At 46.2% G+C, this 23,991-nt stretch overlaps 1 protein-coding gene across 1 annotated transcript in view; it reads right to left on the bottom strand.

Annotated features, from left to right (window-relative positions):
* LOC129855563 (protein yippee-like 1) overlaps window positions 1–11,571 on the bottom strand; it is a 47,009-nt gene extending 35,438 nt beyond the window's left edge. The window contains exon 1 of the mRNA XM_055923359.1: window positions 11,424–11,571. The gene's annotated coding sequence lies outside the window, so the exon portion shown is untranslated. The remainder of the gene's footprint in view (window positions 1–11,423) is intronic.
* Window positions 11,572–23,991: the final 12,420 nt, after the last annotated feature.

Raw genomic sequence — 23,991 nt, 5'->3', positions numbered from 1 at the left:
AAGACAGGAAGACTATTAAGACAGTTAGGAGAGGAGAGAGGAGTGGGTGTTCACACCAAATACTATTTGAGGCAATGTAAACTTCTCACCCATTGGGAATGTGATGAAAGAAATAAAAGCTGAAATAAATAATTCTCTCTACTATTATTCTGACATTTCACAATCTTAAAATAAAGTGGTGATCCTAACTGACCTAAGACAGGGAATTTCTACTAAGATTAAATATCAGGAATTGTGAAAAACTCAGTTTAAATGTATTTGGCTAAGGGGTATGTAAACTTCCGACTTCAACTGATCAGTCACTGTGGGGACGACGTCCTCGATGCCATTGGAAGAATCCCGGAACATATTCTAGTCTGTGATAGCAAAACAGTCCTGTAGCTTAGCATCTGCTTCATCTGACCACTTCATCTGACCAGGAATCAGGGGGATAGAATTATGGTCAGATTTGCCAAATGGAGGACGAGGGAGAGCTTTGTACGCATCCCTGTGTGTGGAGTAAAGGTGGTCTAGAATTGTTTTCCCTCTGGTTGCACATTTAACATGCTGATAACAGTGAAGACATCACAACTATGAAATAACACATATGCTATCATGTAGTAACCAAGAAAGTGTTAAACAAAACAAAATATATTTTAGATTCTTCAAAGTCACACTTTGCTTTGATGACAGCTTTGCACACTCTTGGCATTCTCTCAACCAGCTTCACCTGGAATGCTTTTCCAAAAGTCTTGAAGGAGTTCCCACATATGCTGAGCACTTGTTGGCTGCTTTTGGCTGCAACTCATCACAAACCATCTCATGTCCTGTTGAAAAACAAATGATAGTCCCACTAAGCCCAAACCAGACGGGGTGGCATATCGCTGCAGAATGCTGTGGTAGCCATGCTGAGTAATTGTGCCTTGAATTCTAAATAAATCACTGACAGTGTCACCAGCAAAGCACCATCACACCTCCTCCTCCATGCTTCACGGTGGAACCACATATGCGGAGATCATCTGTTCACCTACTTTGCGTCTCACAAAGACACGGTGGTTGTATACCAACCCTACCTTGTCACAACACAACTGATTGGCTCAAATGCATGAAGAAGGAAAGGAATTCCACAAATTAACTTTTAACAAGGCACACCTGTTAATTGAAATGCATTCCAGGTGACGACATCATGAAGCTGGTTGAGAGAATGCCAAGAGTGTGCAAAGCTGTCATCAAGGCAAAGGGAGGCTACTTTGAATAATCTCAAATATAAAATATATTTTTATTTATTTAACACTTTTTTGGTTACTATATGATTCCATATGTGTTATTTCATTGTTTTGATGTCTTCACCTATTATTTTACAAGGTAGGAAATAGTAAAAATAAAGAAAAACCCTAAAATGAGTAGGTGTCTCCAAACATTTGACTGGTACTGTATGTCACGCAGCGAGAGTTGAGTGGAGATTGATTGGTCAGTCAGTCCTCCTGATGAATCCTCCCCAGCTAGCTACTTTATGCGTGTGACTAGACAATTCAGCGAGAATTTCAAACTTGTCTGACGAAATTGAGATTTGGGAGTTTTCAGAATCATTCAGTTTTATCTGACTAAAAAAGCTATGTAGCTGTCACTCACCCTGATATTGACTCCACTATCTAACTACTTCCCTCTCTTTACTGGCCTGATATTGACTCCACTATCTAGCTACTTCCCTCTCCTTACTGGCCTGATATTGACTCCACTATCTAACTACTCCCCTCTCCTTACTGGCCTGATATTGACTCCACTATCTAACTACTTCCCTCTCCTTACTGGCCTGATATTGACTCCACTATCTAACTACTTCCCTCTCTTTTCTGGCCTGATATTGACTCCACTATCTAACTACTTCCCTCTCCTTACTGGCCTGATATTGACTCCACTATCTAACTACTTCCCTCTCCTTTCTGGCCTGATATTGACTCCACTATCTAACTACTTCCCTCTCCTTACTGGCCTGATATTGACTCCACTATCTAACTACTTCCCTCTCCTTACTGACCTGATATTGACTCCACTATCTAACTACTTCCCTCTCCTTACTGGCCTGATATTGACTCCACTATCTAACTACTTCCCTCTCTTTACTGGCCTGATATTGACTCCACTATCTAACTACTTCCCTCTCCTTACTGGCCTGATATTGACTCCACTATCTAACTACTTCCCTCTCCTTTCTGGCCTGATATTGACTCCACTATCTAACTACATCCCTCTCCTTACTGGCCTGATATTGACTCCACTATCTAGCTACTTCCCTCTCCTTACTGGCCTGATATTGACTCCACTATCTAACTACTCCCCTCTCCTTACTGGCCTGATATTGACTCCACTATCTAACTACTTCCCTCTCCTTACTGACCTGATATTGACTCCACTATCTAACTACTTCCCTCTCCTTACTGGCCTGATATTGACTCCACTATCTAACTACTTCCCTCTCCTTACTGGCCTGATATTGACTCCACTATCTAACTACTTCCCTCTCCTTACTGACCTGATATTGACTCCACTATCTAACTACTTCCCTCTCCTTACTGGCCTGATATTGACTCCACTATCTAACTACTTCCCTCTCCTTACTGACCTGATATTGACTCCACTATCTAACTACTTCCCTCTCCTTACTGGCCTGATATTGACTCCACTATCTAACTACTTCCCTCTCCTTACTGGCCTGATATTGACTCCACTATCTAACTACTTCCCTCTCCTTACTGACCTGATATTGACTCCACTATCTAACTACTTCCCTCTCCTTACTGGCCTGATATTGACTCCACTATCTAGCTACTTCCCTCTCCTTACTGGCCTGATATTGACTCCACTATCTAACTACTTCCCTCGCCTTACTGGCCTGATATTGACTCCACTATCTAGCTACTTCCCTCTCCTTACTGGCCTGATATTGACTCCACTAACTACTTCCCTCGCCTTACTGGCCTGATATTGACTCCACTATCTAACTACTTCCCTCTCTTTACTGGCCTGATATTGACTCCACTATCTAGCTACTCCCCTCTCCTTACTGGCCTGATATTGACTCCACTATCCAGCTACTTCCCTCTCCTTACTGGCCTGATTTTGATTCCACTATCTAGCTACTCCCCTCTCCTTACTGGCCTGATATTGACTCCACTATCCAACTACTTCCCTCTCCTTACTGGCCTGATATTGACTCCACTATCTAACTACTTCCCTCTCCTTACTGGCCTGATATTGACTCCACTATCCAACTACTTCCCTCTCCTTACTGGCCTGATATTGACTCCACTATCTAACTACTTCCCTCTCCTTACTGGCCTGATATTGACTTCCCTCTCCTTATTGACTCCACTATCCAGCTACTTCCCGCTCCTTATTGACTCCACTATCTAACTACTTCCCTCTCCTTTCTGGCCTGATATTGACTCCACTATCTAACTACTTCCCTCTCCTTTCTGGCCTGATATTGACTCCACTATCTAACTACTTCCCTCTCCTTTCTGGCCTGATATTGACTCCACTATCTAACTACTTCCCTCTCCTTTCTGGCCTGATATTGACTCCACTATCTAACTACTTCCCTCTCCTTTCTGGCCTGATATTGACTCCACTATCTAACTACTTCCCTCCAAGTTACTGCAGGACAGCAGTGGGCGTCAATCGGGACTCGGGTGCGAAGGAAGGACGTGACAACTCTCCTCGTTGAGTAGTATTACCGCATCACGGTGACATCACGGTGACATCACGGTGGCATCACGGTGACATCACGGTGACATCCAGATGGTTACTACCAACAGTACAAGGTTCCTCTCATGTAGGCTGCTTTCCTACTGGAAATATACATCAGTGGAATGGAACAAATTTGCTACGTTAGCTACCGCCAGCGACATGATGCAGCCGCCCGGTGGGAAGCACCTCTAAACAGGACCGTTGTATTGGTCATTCACACTGGCTTGTCGTTAGCTGGCATGTCAAGGTGACATCCAGATGCTAGATGGTGACCAAATACTAAAAGTTATTTCTCCTTGTCCCATCAAAATTAACTTTATTTTTGCTAGTTTTAAATAGCACCATGCTAATGTTGTTACATAAACTATCCGAGAAGGACTCGTCGGGACGACTGCCTGAAGCCAGTCCGTTCATTTCAGCTCCATACTCAGCTGCGTGTCATACGTCATCAATTTGGGCACCATGCGTGTCCATGTAGCAGCCTCTCCCGTTCACAACCCTCCCCCTGTGTCAATCAGCTTGTAAACACCTTTAAAAATACAAGCACATTACCAGAGAGCACTGCCAAAATGGCGTTGTGTGTGTAAGAGAGAAAGTCATCTCATGTCCGAAAACCATGACACAGATGAATGAGGAATTTCACCCTGGGGGGACCCTGCTACTGTTTTAATGGGTGGATTTCACCCTGGGGGGACCCTGCTACTGTTTTAATGGGTGGATTTCACCCTGGGGGGACCCTGCTACTGTATTAATGGGTGGATTTCACCCTGGGGGGACCCTGCTACTGGTTTAATGGGTGAATTTCACCCTGGGGGGACCCTGCTACTGGTTTAATGGGGAATTCTACCCTGGGGGGACCCTGCTACTGTTTTAATGGGTAATTTCACCCTGGGGGGACCCTGCTACTGTTTTAATGATGAATTTCACCCTGGGGGGACCCTGCTACTGTATTAATGGTGAATTTCACCCTGGGGGGACCCTGCTACTGTATTAAATGGGGGAATTTCACCCTGGGGACCCTGCTACTGTTTTAATGGGTGAATTTCACCCTGTGGGACCCTGCTACTGTATTAATGGGGGAATTTCACCCTGGGGGGACCCTGCTACTGTTTTAATGGGTGAATTTCACCCTGGGGGTACCCTGCTACTGTTTTAAATGGGTGAATTTCACCCTGGGGGGACCCTGCTACTGTTTTAATGGGTGAATTCCACACTGGGGGGACCCTGCTACTGTTTTAATGGGTGAATTTCACCCTGGAGAGACCCTGCTACTGTTTTAATGGGTGAATTTCACCCTGGGGGACCCTGCTACTGTTTTAATGGGGAATTTCATCCTGGGGGGACCCTGCTACTGTTTTAATGGGTGAATTTCACCCTGGGGGAGCCCTGCTACTGTATTAATGGGGGAATTTCACCCTGGGGGACCCTGCTACTGTTTTAATGGGTGAATTTCACCCTGGGGGGGACCCTGCTACTGTTTTAATGGGGAATTTCACCCTGGGGGGACCCTGCTACTGTTTTAATGGGGCATTTCACCCTGGGGGGACCCTGCTACTGTTTTAATGGGGAATTTCACCCTGGGGGGACCCTGCTACTGTTTTAATGGGGAATTTCACCCTGGGGGGACCCTGCTACTGTTTTAATGGGGAATTTCACCCTGGGGGGACCCTGCTACTGTTTTAATGGGGAATTTCACCCTGGGGGGACCCTGCTACTGTTTTAATGGGTGAATTTCACCCTGGGGGGACCCTGCTACTGTTTTAATGGGTGAATGATGTGTTTTAATGATACAAAAAGAATGACATCTTTATCTAATGCCATTCTTTACAAACAAAGACCTTCCGTGACGCGTCGAGCCTCTGTAACAGGGTTGTTTATGTTTCTACTTGACACTGCAGAAATCTGTATTACATTTTTATGTATTCCAATTGGTTGGTTAAATTTACATATCAATAAGGTGTTATGCCATTGGTCATGCTTACAGATAGGGGGGAGAGATTGCGAATGTTAATTCTTCCCAGTCTACTAACATTGACATGCAAGCGGTAAGTCACGTTCTGAAATACTGTATTATATTGTCATATTTACAATGTGTAAGAGTCCACTATGTATATGTCCTGATGTATATATATATACTGTATGTTACCTGTTAGATATTGTGGTGTAAGATCCCATTAGCTAGCAGACGAATCAGGAATCTCCTGCTATCAATATACTGTCGTCCAGCACATCCAATGTGCAACCATTATTCCTCCTCCACCAAACTTTACAGTTGGCACTATGCATTGGGGCAGGTAGCGTTCTCCTGGCATCCACCAAACCCAGATCTGTCCGTCGGACTGCCAGATGGTGAAGCGTGATTCATCACTCCAGAGAACGCATTTCCACTGCTCCAGAGAGACCAATGTGAGCTTTACACCACTCCAGCCGACGCTTGGCATTGCGCATGGAGATCTTAGGCTTGGAAACTGGCCATGGAAACCCATTTCATGAAGCTGCCGATGAACAGCTTGTGCTGACGTTGCTTCCAGAGGCAGTTTGGAACACGACAGTGAGCGTTACAACCGAGGTCAGACGATTTTTACGCGCTACTTGCTTCAGCTCTCGGCGGTCCTGTTCTGTGAGCTTGTGTGGCCTACCACTTCACGGCTGAGCCGTTGTTGCTCCTAGACGTTTCCACTTCGCAATAACAGCACTTACAGTTGACCGGCACAGCTCTAACAGGGCAGAAATTTGACGAACTGACTTGTTGGAAAGGCGGCATCCTATGATGGTGCCACGTTGAAAGTCACTGAGCTCTTCAGTAAGGCCATTCTACTGCCAATGTTTGTCTATGGAGATTGCATGGCGGTGTGCTCGATTTTATACACCTGTCAGCAACGGGTGTGGCTGAAATAGCCAAATTCACCAACTTGAAGGGGTGTCCACATACTTTTGTATATACAAGGTGTTTCTCAAAATGCATACCACCGTGCTCTGAGCACCAAATGGGTCCAAATCAAAGTATGAGAAACGGAGGGCCCTTATCGAATGCGTACTCTGTCTGTACATATTTTGAAGCATGCATCAATTCAAGCTTCAACGGAAAGTATGCACAAAAATATGATGCAACCATGTAAAAAAAAAAAAAAAAATGCCGAAAAATTTCTTCCAATCAATGGCTGCCATTATTTGAGATGAAGTGAGAGAAAATACATTTCGACTTCGGAATGAAATGTTGCCTGACTACAACATTTTATCTTGATAATGTTCATTTTGGCATGTTTACTGTAATGTAGATCGTAAGCCCATAATAAGTTAATAGGGCTAACTGGCTAACTACTAGTATTGTTAGCTAGTCAGATAGCGACAAAGAATTGTTAGCCAACTACCCACAAAGAATTGACATCTCTCTTGCATAGTATTTGTTTTAGGCCATTTTTGCCTGTTAAACGATCTGGTTAGCTACATTATTATGATTCACATATAGCTAGCTGATAGATATGAAGTAAAACTGTTGCTTTGTGTATATCTTGCTTAGTCTCTATTGCCATTGTTCTGGCTGGAAGACAGTTCAGTTAATGGGTAAATCCATAGTAAGTCAATAGGACTAACTGGCTAGCCACGAATAATTGGTAGCTACCTTGCGTAACATTAGTTCTAGGTCATTTTGCTTTTTGTGTATATCTTAGAGGAAGGGGAGGTGAAGGGTGAGGTAATATCACAGAACAATGAGCCAGATATTTCACCAGATGTATAAATGTGAAGCATCCGCTTGGCGATTCCATTCACTACCAAATATGGTAGTGAGAGGAAGCCCAGTGGTCGGCAGTGGGAGAAGATAGAACGAGATGGATTTTGGACGACATTCTGCACATTTTGTCATTGATGAAACATTTGATCTCAATACAGTGTTCTGTTCCCAAAACTAGAATCTCTTACGAACAGAGTGGACTAAGTTCTGTAGACTTTACCCTTTGCCAAAGTTAAAAAAATAAAAGTTGTTTAGAAGGAGTGCAAAGGTGAATTGAATTATTGCACACGTGCACTTCACAGAGTAGGCGTTCCCTAATGGGTATATGCAAATAAATGCAAGAAAGCGCCAATAGGATCTCTCTAGCTCGTGCATGGCTCTGCACACTATGACTCATTTGCTCATTTGAAAGGACGGACTGTGGTCTATCTTGGTTCAGTTGAAAAATCTTTGATAATACAGTGCGAGTGCTTCTCCAATGTACTGTTTAATGCATTCTTCACACTCTCGTCCTCACAAGAACGTTCTCAAGAGAACGTGGTCGGAGAATCATCGGCGCATGAGAGTGTGGAGCACGGAAGTATGCACATTGAGAAACACCCACAGTGTATGTGGCTGATTAGCCAGCCTGGTCTCAGACTAGACGTAACATATAAAACGTAAAGCCAGGACACTGATATTAGTATATTCTACGTTTGGTATGGTTATATAAGATAGAAGATTACTTAAGGCAAAAAACGAAAGTAGGGTGGGCGTATAACACGAATGCCCAGCAAACCAAAGGTTGTGTGTTCGATTCTCATCATGGACAACTTTAGCATTTTAGATAATTAGCAACTTCTTACTACTTTTTTTAGCTACATAGCATGTTAGCTAACCCTAACATAACGCTTTAACATTGACCGCTAGCCTAGCTCATGCTTGCCATCTAGCTAGAATTACCATTAGCCACCTAGCTAACGTTAGCCACAACAAATAGGAATTCCTACTATATGTTTAGCAAATGTGTAACATATTGTACGAATTGCAATTAGTAACATGTCATAATAATTCTAATTCATAACATATCATACGAAAATGGATGATGGACATCCACAATTAATATCATACTAATTTGCCTGCCCTGGATCTACGTTTAATATGTAACGTCTACTCCTGAGTCCAGGTTGGTCTGGCTGGTGAAATTAATGTATTTGGTTTCCTTGTCTGGATCCATGATGCCTCGCTACCTCAGAAAGACCACGGGAGCTTCGAGCCTGGCGGTCTCACAGCTAGCCAACCAAACCAGCATGGATATCTTTCACGTGTCCAGGCATCCTCATACCCACAAATAGGAAACGCTATATTATACATGATAAAAAATACATCTTTGACGTCAGCTCAAATTAACTTGCACTACTGTCATTGAGCTACATATAAGGGAGGGATATGTGATTTAAGAGTTATGACACGAAACCTCGAAGCAGCAGTGTGAAAATCTAACAAAAGAAAAAGATTCGCCCGGCAGAACAGAGCGCAGGAGCTGTTGTTGATAACAAAGGAAAGCAGCGTGCTTCATTACCACTGAGGTATGGTTCTAGGTAACCCATACAGGAAGAAGAATGCAGAAGAACACCAAACAAAAGACAGCTATCGTTTCTCTTCCCAATCAACAAAACAAACAAACCAATGAGCAAAACATTGGATGCAGCAACAGGAGACACGTTTTACGACCCCCCCCCCAAAAGACAGCAATAATACAAAATAGACATTCTCATTTCAACAACATCTAGTTTGTTTTTATGTTATTAATGTGTTAATACAACCAAATGCATCAAGTATGTACTTGTCTTCATGGTCAACGACAATGTTTTGTTCTGGCTGTCAAATCTAAAATAATAACTACTACGGTAACAAAGAAAAAAAAACTCTACACGTCAAAATCAACTTTAACAATATAGTTATCTCTCCCATCATCAATACGGTCTGTAACAATGTATCACACTCACCACCTGAAGCGAATCTGCTCAGAGCGAATCTTGACATATATTGACTTGTGTGCTTGATGGTACTGTTTTTCATATCACGAGACGGTGGTCCTCCTTCTAGTGTGCTTGTGTAATGGTCAAGGAGTGATGTTGTCAGGTGTCCAGCAGCAGCGATCACTAAATCTTTCCTTTCCACGGTTCGTCTTTGTTGTTGTCTTTGTGTTCGTGGTAGCCTCGTCTAACGTCACTACTGGGCCAGACCCAGATTATGACAGACAGCTACAGCGGCCAATAAGGTGAGGCTGCGGCTGAGGTGGAGAAACACCCGGATGTGTAAATAAATACAGGGAGATATTATCATATGTGATCACGACATGATCCACACAAGCCTACATGCCTTATTATACGTGCAGGTGAGGCTGGTTATAGAATATAATATGTTGCCTAAAAAAAAGAACATAGGCTTATGTAAGTCCCTTAGACCAACTGGTTAGGGGAAATACAATATATTTAATTCCTATAAAATATTGATATGGGCTTATTTGTTCTGTCTTCTATATGTGAACAAACACAGGCACAAGATTGATATTTCAGGATAACATTTCTGACCAAATCAATTTCTAAATGAGATCTTCAGATAGTTTTATGGGGGGGCGGAGGCTCTGCATCCATATTACTGCTGACCTGTTGCACCCTCTGCAACCACCATGATTATTATTTGACCCTGCTTGTCATCTATAAACATCTTGAAGAACGATCTGGCCTTAAAGACAATGTACTCTTATACATCTCCACCCGGCACAGCCAGAAGAGGACTGGCTACCCCTCAGAGCCTGGTTCCTCTCTAGGTTTCTTCCTTTCTAGGGAGTTTTTCCTAGCCACCGTGCTTCTAGTTCTGCATTGCTTGTTGTTTGGGGGTTTTAGGCTGGGTTTCTGTACAGCACTTTGTGGCAGCAGCTGATGTAAAAAAGGGCTTTATAAATACATCTGCTTTTGATTGATAAAAAACAAATCCACTGACAGCATAGCCTACACGTGGCGGTAAAGTATTTCATCGATTGCTTTCTGATTCCAATCTTTAAAAACAAATCCTGTCCTCAGCTCTCACTGGCTATGCGTCACCTTAAAACCTCTGTCAGCCTGGGATACATCTTATACAGTAAATAATAACTGAGCCTGTATGGGATGTCTAAAACCACATCTCCTCTGCGACAGCCATCCTCTCTTCTCTATACGCACAAATCTCATTATCTCACATTACATTGCCCAGATTCAAATCAAATAAAAACATTTAGATATTAGGCTCCGACCCAATTCCCTCTAGACGTGTCTGCCTCGACATTGTTGATGACGCTCGCTGGTCACTGCATCGCTGGACCCGATAGAGCAGACCACGGTCCATTCACGACTGTTACGCAATATTAGTCTACAGGCGGGAAAGCATCTATAGGCAGTGTGTCATCGAATTAACTTGCAATAATAACAAAAAGTCCGGTGCTGTTATGATTACGGCAACAGCGGGGGAAAACATCAATGAACCTATAGGAGGGAAGAAGCGTCGAGCTAGCCTGATGATGTCATGTGTTTTGTATTCTGCGTCGGGTTTTTTGTAACGCTCGGTGCTACATCTCATGTCATAAGCCCCACTGCAAGTGAGGACAGTGACACGAAATTGACCGTGATAATCATTTAACTGGATCCTAAAATTGGATCATATGGACTGATTTTTTATTGTCATTAAGCATTATCCTACCGCTGAGCGGCATCAATTGGATATCAGTCAATGTGACCTTTGAAAGCGAGTAGGAATGCGAAATAAATTACAACGTGGTTATTATAGCCTACTTATAACTAGGTTATAACCCATTATAACCAATGGGCTACTTATAGCCTATGGACATGTCAAAGTTTAAACTCTCCAGAACTCCATTTTTGTTGTTGTTGCCGTAATCATTGTATCGATTGAAGCAGAACCATGATACACAGATACTTACACAAAACACTTTTTATTCCCCTTTGAACGTAGTAGGCGGAGGTAATAATTACTCCGCTGAAGCTGGATGTCACTTTCACAACACAGATCTTGGTCTGTGCACGGGCTGCCACGGCCCCAAGACGGAGACGTCACCTCACTGTGTTTGACTCATGTTTCCATTCGGTCGAGCGGTGCAGGTAACTAACTCAATACCCGACGGTGTAGGTAACTCAACAATAAAGGAGATACTGTTGTCCTCGTCTGATCTGGCTAAAAGACTACGGCTGAACAGCAGCAGCAGCATGCGGGTCCGGGTTCCACACAAACAAACTCGTTCCTATCTGTACATTATTTTAGGCGTCAATACGGTCGGCTCGGGTCTTTTCTCCAGTCTGTGCAAATCATTGCCGATTCCGACTGAGCCTCAAATGATTCATTCCATGCACAAATAACACAGCGGGCTGGGGCAGTTAAAGGAGAGATGTGGTCTTGTCTAGGCTGGTTACTGCTATCCAGTAGGTTGCCTACACTGTCGGAACAACACGTTTAAAGTCCCAAATGAAAAACTGTGCAGCTTAATTAGCGGGCTTGGTTTTCTGGATGACGTTAATTCCCATGTAGCTAGGTCACCGCCGACATCAGCTGGGCAGGAGGCTATCCCGTCCCTACTGCAGCTCGTCCAATATATGGAATTAAAATCCGTGTTGTTTTGTTCTCGGCGAGGTTTAGCACTAGAGATGAAATAATGACTCCACGCACGATTCTTCCAATATATTCTAGTATCAATTCTTGCAATTGGATGAGTTGTGTTTTTTGTGTGACGATAGCTGTTTTCCCAAATGAATCATTACATTCGAACTTGTTACGAAGAGTCTGAATAAAATCATATTGCCCTCCTCTCCAATGACTAAGGACCAATTAAATTCCTGAACAACCCTCTAACAACCAATTGCTTTACAGGAGGGGGGGCGGTCTCAGATGTGATCGAGGGCCAATAGCTGGAGGTCTGCAGGCTAGCGTTCAGTGATGCGCGCCCCCGAGGAAGACACGTGCCAAAAATATCAACAATGTCCATTTTATTTATTGATCTGACGTAGTTAACATGACGTAATGTTTTGGTGTGTATATGTTGACAGTAGTCTTAGCTGTTGATGCACGTACTCTTCAGATTCATATTGAAAAGTAGGCCTATGGACAGGATAGGCTACAACATTCACTTAATGTAGCTTAATGATAAAATATATAATATGCAACGACGTTTCCCCCTAAATATTGTTAGTTAATAGACTATAATAAATAACAGTTTCTGTTATGCATGTAGCCCACAGGTGTCAAACTCATTCCACGGGGGGCCAAGTGTCTGCGGGTTTTCGCTCCTCCCTTATACTTGATTGATGAATTAACATCACTAATTAGTTAGGAACTCCCCACACCTGGTTGTCTAGGGCTTTGTTGAAAGGAAAAACCAAAAACCTGCAGACACTAGGCCCTCCGTGGAATGAGTTTGACACCCCTGATTGTAGCCTATGAGAATTGGTAGGCTGTCAAGTTATTAAGGGAAACTAGAATAATTTGTTACACTACAGCGCCCCCTTCGGGACACGGCACAGATTACACCCAGTTTCTTCATTGTTGTAAGATTTGATTAGTTATTTTATAAACACAAACAAAAACATACAAACTACATCACCCCTGGTCAGAACCACCACGTTGTGTCCTTACAGGACATTAGAGTCATCTGTTCTTATGTAACGGATGTGAAATGGCTAGTTAGTTAGCGGGTACGCGCTACTAGCGTTTCAATCAGTTACGTCACTTGCTCTGAAACCTAGAAGTAGTGTTGCACCTTGCTCTGAAAGGGCCGTGGCTTTTGTGGAGCGATGAGTAACGACGCTTCGTGGGCGACCGTTGTCGATGTGTGCAGAAGGTCCCTGGTTCGCGCCCGTGTCGGGGCGAGGGGACGGTTTAAAGTTATACTGTTACACTTATTAAACACTTATTTCTAGAATTACAATCGTGCATTTATTTTGTCCATGTTGTGATAGTGGGTCTCTCTTTAACACTGAGGCTCCTTCACAACTGGCACCTTATTAGCTGTACACAGTGTTCAAAACATTAGGAACACCTTCCTAATATTGAGTTGCACCCCTTTCCCCCCAGATCAGAACAGCCTCATTTCGTCGGGTCATGGACTCTACAAGGTGTTTGAAAGCGTTCCACAGGGATGCTGGTCCATGTTGACTTCAATGCTTCCCACAGTTGTGTCAAGTTGGCTGGATGTCCTTTTGTGTGGCGGACCATTCCTGATACACACACAGGAAACTGTTGAGGGTGAAAAACCCAGCAGAGTTGCAGTTCTTGACACAAACCGGTGCTCCTGGCACATAATGCCATAAAGTACTGAACAAACACGTGGCGACATTGGATCCCTGTTATTGTACACATGGCTACATTGGATCCCTGTTATTGTACACATGGCTACATTGGATCCCTGTTATTGTACACATGGCTACATTGGACCCCTGTTATAATACTGTACACATAGCAATTTAAAGAATTTACAAATAAATTCACAGTTGAGATAGCGGATTGCTCTGCCATTATAGCTTAAATTTAAAATGAGAGGTGGAGCCACCTGGATTAAAACAAGTATGAATATTCTCTACTTCACACAACCAGTGTAGTCTTCACATCATCACAGAGCACTCAGCTGTCTGTAGTCAAGGAAATCACTCTGCTGCTATGGAAACCATCTGCCCTCTGCTGCCACGGCAACCATCTTGCCCTCTAACAGGCCAACGATTTGAAACTTTTCTCCTCTCGGGCCGGGCCCTTCCCTCCTCGCTCTGCTGGACGCTGCGATCCTCCCTCCTCTTCTTCTGAGAGCTGGTGGAGTTCCCGGTCACCTTGCCAACCAAGAGCCTTGAATGAAGCGGGGGCGGGGGTCACAGCAGCATCGTGGAACATCATCAAAGGTGAGATTTCACAACTCACACGCATGCAGTTAGATCGACATGGACAGACAGACAGACAGACAGACAGACAGACAGACAGACAGACAGACAGACAGACAGACAGACATGCCGTAGCGTTGTGCTCATCTGCCAAGAAAGCCTGCCCTACACAATCTGCTGAGAAGAGGTCTGTTTCGTGAATATTATAGTAATGGCATAGTAGCAACGGAATAACATGCTCCATTCAACCACTGCATTAGTGAAGATCTCATATAGTAATGAACGATTAAAACACGGAGCCTTGTTTCCTCTGACTCAAATGGCTTGTTCTGATCATGTTGTGTAAGATCCAACAGTCTCATTCTAGCCTGCATCCTGAATGGTACCGTATTGCCTATATAGGGAACAGGGTCCCCTAGTGCACTATAGAGGGAACAGGGTCCCCCTAGTGCACTATAGAGGGAACAGGGTCCCCCTAGTGCACTATAGAGGGAACAGGGTCCCCCTAGTGCACTATAGAGGGAACGGGGTCCCCCTAGTGCACTATAGAGGGAACGGGGCCCCCCTAGTGCACTATAGAGGGAACAGGGCCCCCCTAGTGCACTATAGAGGGAACAGGGCCCCCTAGAGCACTATAGAGGGAGCAGGGCCCCCTAGTGCACTATAGAGGGAACAGGGTCCCCTAGAGCACTATAGAGGGAACAGGGTCCCCCTAGTGCACTATAGAGGGAACATGGCCCCCTAGTGCACTATAGAGGGAACAGGGCCCCACTAGTGCACTATAGAGGGAACAGGGCCCCAATAGTGCACTATAGAGGGAACAGGGCCCCAATAGTGCACTATAGAGGGAACAGGGCCCCCCTAGTGCACTATAGAGGGAACATGGTCCCCCTAGTGCACTATAGAGGGAACATGGTCCCCCTAGTGCACTATAGAGGGAACAGGGCCCCACTAGTGCACTATAGAGGGAACAGGGTCCCCCTAGTGCGCTATAGAGGAAACAGGGCCCCACTAGTGCACTATAGAGGGAACAGGGCCCCCCTAGTGCACTATAGAGGGAACAGGGTCCCCCTAGTGCACTATAGAGGGAGCAGGGCCCACTAGTGCACTATAGAGTGAACAGGGCCCCCCTAGTGCACTATAGAGGGGACAGGGCCCCCCTAGAGATGGAACAGGGCCTCACTAGTGCACTATAGAGGGAACAGGGCCCCACTAGTGCACTATAGAGAGAACAGGGCCCCCCTAGTGCACTATAGAGGGAACAAGGCCCCACTAGTGTACTATAGAGAGAACAGGGCCCCCCTAGTGCACTATAGAGGGAACAGGGCCCCCCTAGTGCACTATAGAGGGAACAGGGCCCCCCTAGTGCACTATAGAGGGAACAGGGCCCCCCTAGTGTACTATATAGGGAACAGGGCCCCCCTAGAGAGGGAGAAGGGCCCCCCTAGTGCGCAATAGAGGGAAGAGGGTCCCCCTAGTACACTAAGAGGGAACAGGGTCCCCCTAGTGCACTATAGAGGGAACAGGGTCCCCCTAGTGCACTATAGAGGGAACAGGGTCCCCCTAGTGCACTATAGAGGGAACAGGGCCCCCCTAGTGCACTATAGAGGGAACAGGGCCCCCCTAGTACACTATAGAGGGAACAGGGCCCCCCTAGTGCACTATAGAGGGAACAGGGCCCCCCTAGTACACTATAGAGGGAACAGGGTCCCCCTAGTGCACTATAGAGGGAACAGGGTCCCCCTAGTGCACTATAGAGGAAACAGGGCCCCCCTAGTGCACTATAGAGGGAACAGGGCCCCCCTAGAGAGGGAACAGGGTCCCCCTAGTGCACTATAGAGGGAACAGGGCCCCCCTAGAGAGGGAACATGGCCCCCTAGTGCACTATAGGAGGGAACAGGGCCCCCCTAGTGCACTATAGGAGGGAACAGGGCCCCCCTAGTGCACTATAGAGGGAACAGGGCCCCCCTAGTGCACTATAGAGGGAACAGGGCCCCCCTAGTGCACTATAGAGGGAACAGGGTCCCCCTAGTGCACTATAGAGGGAACAGGGTCCCCCTAGTGCGCTATAGAGGGAACAGGGCCCACCTAGTGCACTATAGAGGGAACAGGGCCCCCCTAGTGCACTATAGAGGGAACAGGGCCCCCCTAGTGCACTATAGAGGGAACAGGGCCCCCCTAGTGCACTATAGAGGGAACAGGGTCCCCCTAGTGCACTATAGAGGGAACAGGGTCCCCCTAGTGCACTATAGAGGGAACAGGGCCCCCCTAGTGCACTATAGAGGGAACAGGGCCCCCCTAGAGAGGGAACAGGGCACTATAGAGGGAACAGGGCCCCCCTAGAGAGGGAACATGGCCCCCTAGTGCACTATAGAGGGAACAGGGCCCCCCTAGTGCACTATAGAGGGAACAGGGCCCCCCTAGTGCACTATAGAGGGAACAGGGTCCCCCTAGTGCACTATAGAGGGAACAGGGTCCCCCTAGTGCACTATAGAGGGAACAGGGCCCCCCTAGTGCACTATAGAGGGAACAGGGCCCCCCTAGAGAGGGAACAGGGCACTATAGAGGGAACAGGGCCCCCCTAGAGAGGGAACATGGCCCCCTAGTGCACTAGAGAGGGAACAGGGCCCCCCTAGTGTGCTATAGAGGGAACAGGGCCCCCCTAGAGAGGGAGCAGGGCCCCCCTAGTGCGCTATAGAGGGAAGAGGGTCCCCCTAGTACACTATAGAGGGAACAGGGCCCCCTAGTGTGCTATAGAGGGAACAGGGCCCCCCTAGTGCACTATAGAGGAAACAGGGCCCCCCTAGTGTGCTATAGAGGAAACAGGGCCCCCCTAGTGCACTATAGAGGGAACAGGGCCCCCTAGTGCACTATAGAGGGAACAGGGCCCCCCTAGTGTGCTATAGAGGGAACAGGGCCCCCCTAGTGCACTATAGAGGGAACAGGGCCCCCCTAGTACACTATAGAGAGAACAGGGCCCCCCTATAGAGGGAACAGGGCCCCCCTAGTGCACTATAGAGGGAACATGGCCCCCCTAGTGCACTATAGAGGGAAGAGGGTCCCCCTAGTGCACTATAGAGGGAACGGGGCCCCCCTAGTGCACTATAGAGGGAACAGGGCCCCCCTAGTGCACTATAGAGAGAACAGGGCCCCCTAGTGCACTATAGAGGGAGCAGGGCCCCCCTAGTGCACTATAGAGGGAACAGGGCCCCCCTAGTGCACTATAGAGGGAACAGGGCCCCCCTAGTGCACTATAGAGGGAACAGGGCCCCCCTAGTGCACTATAGAGAGAACAGGGCCCCCCTAGTGCACTATAGAGGGAACAGGGCCCCCCCAGTGCACTATAGAGGGAACAGGGCCCCACTAGTGCACTATAGAGGGAACAGGGCCCCCCTAGTGCACTATAGAGGGAACAGGGCCCCCCTAGTGCACTATAGAGAGAACAGGGCCCCCCTATAGAGGGAACAGGGCCCCCCTAGTGCACTATAGAGGGAACAGGGCCCCCCTAGTGCACTATAGAGGGAACAGAGCCCCCCTAGTGCACTATAGAGGGAACAGGGCCCCACTAGTGCGCTATAGAGGGAACAGGGCCCCCCTAGTGCACTATAGAGGGAACAGGGCCCCCCTAGTGCACTATAGAGAGAACAGGGCCCCCCTAGTGCACTATAGAGGGAACAGGGCCCCCCTAGTGCACTATAGAGGGAACAGGGCCCCACTAGTGCACTATAGAGGGAACAGGGCCCCCCTAGAGCACTATAGAGGGAACAGGGCCCCCCTAGTGCATTATAGAGAGAACAGGGCCCCCCTATAGAGGGAACAGGGCCCCCCTAGTGCACTATAGAGGGAACAGGGCCCCCCTAGTGCACTATAGAGGGAACAGGGCCCCCCTAGTGCATTATAGCGAGAACAGGGCCCCCCTAGTGCACTATAGAGGGAACAGGGCCCCACTAGTGCGCTATAGAGGGAACAGGGCCCCCCTAGTGCACTATAGAGGGAACAGGGCTTTATGAAAAACAGACATTGAATAATGGTCATTTCCAAAGAAACAACGATCCCCAGAGACGTGGAATAGGACACAGTGTATTTATTTCCCGGGTTTACATGTCATGGCAGATAAAGTAAAATAACAGATTGATATCGTCAACATCAACAGAAATGCTTTGTTCAAGTCAACTCCTTCAACATGACAGATAGCCAGATGACAGATAGCCAGATGACAGATAGCCAGATGACAGATAGCCAGATGACAGATAGCCAGATAGCCAGATAGCCAGATAGCCAGATGACAGATAGCCAGATGACAGATAGCTAGATAGCCAGATGACAGATAGCCAGATGACGGATAGCCAGATGACAGATAGCCAGATGACAGATAGCCAGATGACAGATAGCCAGATAGCCAGATAGCCAGATGACAGATAGCCAGATGACAGATAGCCAGATGACAGATAGCTAGATAGCCAGATGACAGATAGCCAGATGACAGATAGCCAGATGACAGATAGCCAGATGACAGATAGCTAGATAGCCAGATGACAGATAGCCAGATGACAGATAGCCAGATGACAGATAGCCAGATGACAGATAGCCAGATGACAGATAGCCAGATGACAGATAGCCAGAGGTTACAACCTCCTTCATATACACTGAGGGTACAGAACACCTGCTCTTTCCATGACAAAGACTGACCAGGTGAATCCAGGTGAAAGCTATGATCCCTTATTGATGCCACCTGTTAAATCCACTTCAATCAGTGTAGATGAATGGGAGGAGACAGGTTAAAGAAGGACTTTTAACCATTGAGACAATTGAGACATGGATTGTGTATGTGTGTTATTCAGAGGGTGAATGGACAAGACAACATATTTAAGTGCCTTTGAACGGGGTATGGTAGAAGGTGCCAGGCGCACCGGTTTGTGTGTGTTTAGAACTGCAAAGCTGCTGGGTTTTTCACTCAACAGTGTCCTGTGTGTATCAAGAAATGGTCCACCACGCAAAGGACATCCAGACAACTTGACACAACTGTGGGGAAGCATTGGAGTCAACATGGGCCAGGATCCCTGTGGAACGCTTTGGACACCTTGTAAAGTCCATACTCCGATGAATATTTATGAATTTTTTAAAATTTTATTTTACCGTTATTTTACCAGGTAAGTTGACTGAGAACACGTTCTCATTTACAGCATCGACCTGGGGAATAGTTACAGGGGAGAGGAATGAGCCTATCGTAAACTGGGGATTATTAGGTGACCATGATGGTTTGAGGGCCAGATTGGGAATTTAGCCAGGACACCGGGGTTAACACCCCTACTCTTACGATAAGTGCCATAGGATCTTTAATGACCTCAGAGAGTCAGGACACCCGTTTAACGTCCCATCCGAAAGACGGCACCCTACACAGGGCAATGTCCCCAATCACTGCCCTGGGACATTGGGATATTGTTTTAGACCAGAGGAAAGAGTGCCTCCTACTGGACCTCCAACACCACTTCCAGCAGCATCTGGTCTCCCATCCAGGGACTGACCAGGACCAACCCTTCTTAGCTTCAGCAGCAAGCCAGCAGTGGGATGCTGGGTGGTATGCTAATAAGGCTGTACTGAGGGCAAACAGGGGTTCACCTCAATATTAGGAAAGTGTTTATAATGTTTTGTACACTCCCGTGTATAGTCTGGTTTAGCTACTAACAGAAACCGCAAAAACACAACCAACCAAAAGTGATCTTTGTTGGGTTTTTTGCTTGAAAGTGAAATGGACAATTAAAAGGTTTTCTACTGATCAAAACAGACGAGTATTTCAATTCATGGCAACAAGTCTTAAGTCTCCCACCAGTGTAACGGGTTGCCAAAATGGATAGGGCTACATTTAAATGTTTCTTACAGAAGAAATATGAAAACGCTTATGTATTACCATGGTAGCAATTGAAATCAGTGGAGGTTATGGGAAAACCACCAGACCAAAGTCCACTTTACACATCAAACTGTTGGGTTTATGTGCTTTTTACATTTAATGTACTTTTTTGTCGCATTTGTTGATCACAAAATCTAAAAATATTCTGGATACATTCAGATTATACTACACTATACTATATATATATATATATATACTATACATTCAGTAACATGTTAAGACTATTCCTGGAAAATGTGGTGTAGATGAAACATAAGACAAAACGATTACAAGGGTTTGAGTGAGAAGACTACCTGGTGTCTCCGAGTGGCAACACACCTCTCCAGAGTTCACAGTTCATAAGACATTTCAATGCACTTTTATGACTAAACGAACATTCTTCAACTATCAGCCCTCCCAGCTCCGAGGAACTAGAGGACACTTGTATTGTTAGGAACACAACCCTACATCCCCACCATCACACAATGTTGTTTTACCGATCCAGAAACGGTCCATTACGACCCTGCATCCCCACCATCACACAATGACTGTTGTTTTACCCGATCCAGAAACGGTCCATTACGACCCTACATCCCCACCATCACACAATGACTGTTGTTTTACCCGATCCAGAAACGGTCCATTACAGCCCTGCATCCCCACCATCACACAATGACTGTTGTTTTACCGATCCAGAAACGGTCCATTACGACCCTACATCCCCACCATCACACAATGTTGTTTTACCGATCCAGAAACGGTCCATTACGACCCTGCCTCCCCACCATCACACAATGACTGTTGTTTTACCCGATCCAGAAACGGTCCATTACGACCCTGCATCCCCACCATCACAACAATGACTGTTGTTTTACCGATCCAGAAACGGTCCATTACGACCCTGCCTCCCCACCATCACACAATGACTGTTGTTTTACCCGATCCAGAAACGGTTCATTACAGCCCTGCATCCCCACCATCACACAATGACTGTTGTTTTACCGATCCAGAAACGGTCCATTACGACCCTACATCCCCACCATCACACAATGTTGTTTTACCGATCCAGAAACGGTCCATTACGACCCTGCCTCCCCACCATCACACAATGACTGTTGTTTTACCCGATCCAGAAACGGTCCATTACGACCCTGCCTCCCCACCATCACACAATGACTGTTGTTTTACCCGATCCAGAAACGGTCCATTACGACCCTGCCTCCCCACCATCACACAATGACTGTTGTTTTACCCGATCCAGAAACGGTCCATTACGACCCTGCCTCCCCACCATCACAACAATGACTGTTGTTTTACCGATCCAGAAACGGTCCATTACGACCCTGCCTCCCCACCATCACACAATGACTGTTGTTTTACCCGATCCAGAAACGGTTCATTACAGCCCTGCATCCCCACCATCACACAATGACTGTTGTTTTACCCGATCCAGAAACGGTTCATTACAGCCCTGCATCCCCACCATCACACAATGACTGTTGTTTTACCCGATCCAGAAACGGTCCATTACGACCCTGCCTCCCCACCATCACACAATGACTGTTGTTTTACCCGATCCAGAAACGGTCCATTACGACCCTGCCTCCCCACCATCACACAATGACTGTTGTTTTACCCGATCCAGAAACGGTTCATTACAGCCCTGCATCCCCACCATCACACAATGACTGTTGTTTTACCCGATCCAGAAACGGTTCATTACAGCCCTGCATCCCCACCATCACAACAATGACTGTTGTTTTACCCGATCCAGAAACGGTTCATTACAGCCCTGCATCCCCACCATCACAACAATGACTGTTGTTTTACTGATCCAGAAACGGTCCATTACAACCCTGCATCCCCACCATCACACAATGACTGTTGTTTTACCCGATCCAGAAACGGTTCATTACAGCCCTGCATCCCCACCATCACACAATGACTGTTGTTTTACCCGATCCAGAAACGGTTCATTACGACCCTGCATCCCCACCATCACAACAATGACTGTTGTTTTACCCGATCCAGAAACGGTCCATTACGACCCTGCATCCCCACCATCACAACAATGACTGTTGTTTTACCGATCCAGAAACGGTTCATTACAGCCCTGCATCCCCACCATCACAACAATGACTGTTGTTTTACCGATCCAGAAACGGTTCATTACAGCCCTGCATCCCCACCATCACAACAATGACTGTTGTTTTACCCGATCCAGAAACGGTCCATTACGACCCTGCATCCCCACCATCACAACAATGACTGTTGTTTTACCCGATCCAGAAACGGTCCATTATAAATCTCAATCTGGGTCAGGTGGGCTGAAAGCTTGTTCTTTCGCCATGTCATCTTGTAACAGAGAAACAGAAAGGAGTCATGAGTGCATGTGCCACGGTGAATTAACAACCCAGGATAGGACGCCATGTCATCTTTTAACTGTACGTTAAAACACAGTGATCATAAACATGGACACCACGTGACATGAGTTTGCTGATATGGGAAATGTGAAGTCCACATTTGGACTCACAGGTGTTTGGTTTGCTTGTACGACATCAAAGCGGTATTTAATATAATCCTCAACATCTCATCTTTCAAAAATACATAGACACCTCTTAAATTTACAGCATTTATCCTCACTTTAGACAACAAATGTTTTTTTGTAAAAGTTGCCCAATTACCCGGAGGGATTAAGGGGGCAACTAACTTGTTGTTGTGTGTTGTGTTCATGTTCAGAACGGCTGTCAGTCAAAACACATACGGAGCTGTGAAGAACAGAGCCTGAGCTCTGGACATGTATATCATGGCACTGTAGAGTCACTGCGTTCCAACTTAGGTGCTTATTAGTACATTTACATTTAAGTCATTTAGCAGACGCTCTTATCCAGAGCGACTTACAAATTGGAAAGTTCATACATATTCATCCTGGTCCCCCCCGTGGGAATTGAACCCTGGTCCCCCCGTGGGAATTGAACCCACAACCCTGGCGTTGCAAGCGCCATGCTCTACCAACTGAGCCACACGGGACATATCTGCCATTTCAACCTGTATTCAGATACGAGGGGGGGGAAAGGGATATACTATACAACAGTAATATTCGATAGAAACATTAATTTTACAATAAAAAAAAACATTTGCAAAATAAAATAAAAAAGGTCAGTCCTCATCACATGATCAAAGCTTCAGCAATATATCTAATAAAAAATCCCATCATCCTCAGCGAGACGAAGTGCATTTGTTTTTCATCCTTTTTCTTTCACAGAATATACCGCGATCCCAACGACCCCACTAAAACACAGAATATACCGCGATCCCAACGACCCCACTAAACACAGAATATACCGCGATCCCAACGACCCCCACTAAACACAGAATATACCGCGATCCCAACGACCCCCACTAAAACACAGAATATACCGCGATCCCAACGACCCCACTAAAACACAGAATATACCGCGATCCCAACAACCCCCACTAAAACACAGAATATACCGCGATCCCAACGACCCCACTAAAACACAGAATATACCGCGATCCCAACGACCCCACTAAAACACAGAATATACCGCGATCCCAACGACCCCCACTAAAACACAGAATATACCGCGATCCCAACGACCCCCACTAGAACACAGAATATACCGCTATCCCAACGACCCCCACTAAAACACAGAATATACCGCGATCCCAACGACCCCCACTAAAACACAGAATATACCGCGATCCCAACGACCCCCACTAAA

Source organism: Salvelinus fontinalis, chromosome 5 (genome assembly GCF_029448725.1).
Source record: "Salvelinus fontinalis isolate EN_2023a chromosome 5, ASM2944872v1, whole genome shotgun sequence".
Taxonomy (NCBI): domain Eukaryota; kingdom Metazoa; phylum Chordata; class Actinopteri; order Salmoniformes; family Salmonidae; genus Salvelinus; species Salvelinus fontinalis.
Note: the sequence above shows the minus strand (reverse complement) of the source record. Positions and strands in the feature narration are given on the sequence as shown.